Here is a 4,243-nt window from a genome sequence, read left to right as displayed (position 1 = left end):
TTATACGCGCGAGCCGATTTCTGCTCGGCACCTCGCAAGCTGAGGTGCCGAGCAGAAAATTACATGACACACTGCTCGCAAAGGCAGCGCGCCCCCGCTCTGCGCTGCTTCTCGTGCAGTGTGTCACGGCCTTAACTGTGTTGGAACACACTGGAGAGCGTGTGAACCGGCCCAATCCAAAACAACTTCATTTCCACGGACGAAAAATGACAGCGGCCACAGGGCACCCGAAGTCTTCCCGGGTCTCAGAGAGAGAGCGCGAGAATGTAACAAGAAAGCCGCCATAGAAAATGATGACGGGTCCCCCTAATGTTAGTATTAGTTAAAGCCGAGCTCCGGCCTCCCCTTCAGTCTTCCATCTGACCTCCGGCCTTCCCTTCCGTCTTATATCTGACCTCTGTCCTTCCCTTCAGTCTTCTATCTGACCTCCGTCCTTCCCTTCAGTCTTATATCTGACCTACGGCCTTCCCTTCAGTCTTCGGACCTCCGGCCTTCCCTTCCATCTTATATCTGACCTCTGGCCTCCCCTTCAGTCTCATATCTGACCTCCTGCCTTCCCTTCCGTCTTATAGCTGACCTCCGGCCTTCCCTTCAGTCTTCTATCTGACCTCCAGCCTTCCCTTCAGTCTTATATCTGACCTCCATCCTTCCCTTCAGTCTTCTGATCTCCGGCCTCCCCTTCAGTCTTATATCTGACCCCCGGCCTTCCCTTCAGTCTTGCACAGATGTACCGGCTCCTCTCCTGGACTGAAATGGCTTCCTCTGATATCACTGCACTGCAATGTGCATTAGAATCTGCAGCAAGTCAGATAGAGCCCGCCTCATTTTCTGGCTGGAGGACGTCTGCCATCATCTAGGGCTTTGCTCCCCAGCCTGACTGTCCCTGGCCCCGCCCCTTTCATTCATTGGAGTGGTTCTTTCAATCTTGGAGACTCAGCATCATATGTGGGCGTGTAAATTCGGCCTACCTAGGAATGCTCACTCCTCCAGACTGACATCCACCCATCAAGGCATTAGCATAACTAATCCAAAGAGTGATAAAATATTTTTTTTATGATACTGTTGCTGTATATTGTGACATTTCTTTAGGTAGTCTCGTGAATTTAGATAAAGGTCCACGTTAATGACCGTCGCTGGAGATAAAACCAGATTGTCCCCAAACCTATAAAACCATACCAAGCGAGGTAGACCACATCACACCCCATAAAAAAGGTATCACCGTCATCACCGTGCCTGAGCTCATCAATTCCAATACAAAGTGTTGCAATATTTTTCAGGATCAATTTCTACAGCAGCCGTGTATCCAAACTTCATCTCATGACCCTCCTGGATATATCGCAGTCCCATGGCATGAGCACAACTGCCTACTTTCTGCGATGGAACAGCAGGACACCTTTTAGCTCAAAGGATAAAGGCAAAGGACACACCCCCTGTCACGCCCCCCCAGATATATATAGGCAATGGACACACCTCTCCCGCACTCCTAGTTATATATAGGAAATGGACACACCTCTCCCGCACTCCTAGTTATATATAGGCAATGGACACACCTCTCCCGCACTCCTAGTTATATATAGGCAATGGACACACCTCTCCCGCACTCCTAGTTATATATAGCCAATGGACACACCCCCATTCTGCCCCCAGTTTTATATAGGCAATGGACGCACCCGCTGCCATGCCCTCCTGGTTATTTATAGGCAATTGCCCCCCCCCCCATTCTGCCCCAGTTATATACAGTATAGGCAATGGGCACATCCCCACTCTGCCCCAGTTATATATAGGCAATGGATAAACCCCCTACCATGTCCCCAAGTATATATAGGCAATGTACACACCTCTCCCGCACTCCTAGTTATATATAGGCAATGGACACCCCCAAGCTCTATCCCAGTTATATATAGGCAATGGATAAACCCCCTGCCATGTCCCCACTTATATATAGGCAATGGACACACCCCTGCCATGCCCCCAGTTATATATAGGCAATGGACACACCCCTGCCATGCCCCCAGTTATATATAGGCAATGGACACACCCCTGCCATGCCCCCAGTTATATATAGGCAATGGACACACCCCTGCCATGCCCCCAGTTATATATAGGCAATGGACACACCCCTGCCATGCCCCCAATTATATATAGGCAGTGGACACACCTCCTACCATGCCCCCATTTATATATAGGCATTGGACACACCCCTGCCATGCCCCCAGTTATATATAGGCAATGGACACACCCCTACCATGCAAAAAAAAAACTAAAAATGACCAAGGTGCAGAACCAAGTCAGGCACAGTCAGAAACTACAACCAACTTACACCCATTATGTATTAGTTTATTATTGTTGTTGTAATCACTACGATTATCATCAGTATTATTATTCATAGATAGAATGAATAATAATAACAATGGTAGGAAATTATTCTAATACTATAAAAAAATAAAAAAAACTGTAAACTTGTCCAACGTACAATACCAAGGACAAAATTTCAGGCACAGTCAGAAGCTACAACCAACCTACACCCTCTCATAATAGATTATTTTATTTGGAGTCATTTTTATTATTCATAAACAGTATCAATATTATTAACAACTGTAAGAAATTATTGTAACGTGTAAACCCAAGGACAATTTGCAGGTCCGGTTAGAGACTCCAACCACCCTACACCTTCCTACGTGTTAGATTATGGTTATTATTGTTGCCATATTTAATAGTATTCAAAATAATATCAATAATAATAATAGTAGGAAGTGATTGCAACATTGTTCAAATAGAATTGCTGAAAAGTTGACCACAGCAATACACGGCCACGGTTGGCAAGTACTACCTGCACCTTGCTACGTGTTAGATTATTGTCATTATTGTTGCCAGCCATATTTAATATTTAGAAATAGTGTTCATAATAATAATAATAATAATAATAGTGGCAAGAAATGATTGCAACATTGTTCAAATAAAATTGCTGAAAAGTTGACCAATGTGTAAAACCAAAGACAATTTCCATCGACGGTTAGAGACTCCAACCCACCTACACCTTCCTACGTGTTAGATTCTCATTATTATTGTTGCCATATTTATAGTATAAATAATAATAATAATATTAATAATAATAATAATAGGAAGTGATTGCAGCATTGTTCAAATAGAATTGCTGAAAAGTTGACCACAGCAATACACGGCCACGGTTGACAAGTACTACCTGCACCTTGCTACGTGTTAGATTATTGTTATTATTGTTGCCATATTTGATATTTATAAATAGTATTCATAATAATAATAACAATGAGAAGAAATGATTGCAACATTGTTCAAATAAAATTGCTGAAAAGTTGCATATCCAGATGTTGAAGCTACTCAGGATTCCCAGCTGCCTGGCGTTGATTCCGCAGCCAGGAATATGCGACCATACACATACACAGCATTGCAGAGGGACCAGCCAGCTGACAGTAGAATTAAGTTGCCAAGCATCCCAGTGGCCGGCGGTCCTTAGCCCTTGACAGGGATCTCTGCACAGCCGATTCGCAGGACAACTTTGCGTCGATGCAAGCCATCAAATATAGAAATACATCAAATAAAACAGCCATGCATGGCTTACCTTGAGAAGGGTGCATACAATAGAATGGGGTGTGTGCGGCTGTGATCAGCAGCTCATCTGTGGGCTGGGGATGGATGCAAGCGGCAGTAGCAGCAGCAGCAGCAGCAGCAGGCGTCCTCTGCACAGGCTCCATGCACAATAAAAGGCACTGGAGTTCTCCCTGCTTTTCTTATCATGACATCATTCCTCAGGACAGCAGGCCAATAGACATGCAAAGGGAGATGCCTGGAGCCCAGGGGATTCTGGGAGACGTAGTCCTGGCAGGGCAGCTGCTCCATTAGGCTCTATAGGAGCAGGGGGACCCTGCGGACTACAAGTTGCTAGGGAGGCGCTGTGGCTGGAGAGCAGAGGCTTTAAATAGCGTGCAAAATGCCAGTACAAACCTCTTTAAAAAAAATTTAAAATTCTGAAATGCCCGAAGGTGCTCCACTCCAGTGTAATTGGGGCCTAAGACCTGGTTCGCGATACATGAACGCGCATTTGCACATTTTCTGTGCGCATTTGCATTTCAATGGGCGCAATAAACACAATATACGCGCAATAAACATGGCAAAGAGGCTCATGCAGCATTTTCAGCTACGAGCTTCCTATGTTTTTTTGACCACGCATTTGATTGCGCGCCCACGTGCGGGGAAAACAAGCATT

The 4,243-nt window shown here is 45.2% G+C and overlaps 1 protein-coding gene across 1 annotated transcript in view; it reads right to left on the bottom strand.

Moving 5' to 3' along the window:
* RAB30 (RAB30, member RAS oncogene family) overlaps positions 1–3,927 on the bottom strand; it is a 114,641-nt gene extending 110,714 nt beyond the window's left edge. Inside the window, exon 1 of the mRNA XM_018565708.1 lies at positions 3,599–3,927. The gene's annotated coding sequence lies outside the window, so the exon portion shown is untranslated. The remainder of the gene's footprint in view (positions 1–3,598) is intronic.
* Between the last annotated feature and the right edge of the window lie 316 nt (positions 3,928–4,243).

This window comes from Nanorana parkeri, unplaced genomic scaffold (genome assembly GCF_000935625.1).
Source record: "Nanorana parkeri isolate BGI_ZX_2015 unplaced genomic scaffold, ASM93562v1 scaffold875, whole genome shotgun sequence".
NCBI classification, from domain to species: domain Eukaryota; kingdom Metazoa; phylum Chordata; class Amphibia; order Anura; family Dicroglossidae; genus Nanorana; species Nanorana parkeri.
The sequence above is the reverse complement of the archived record's forward strand: the minus strand, read 5'-3'. Positions and strand labels throughout refer to the sequence as shown.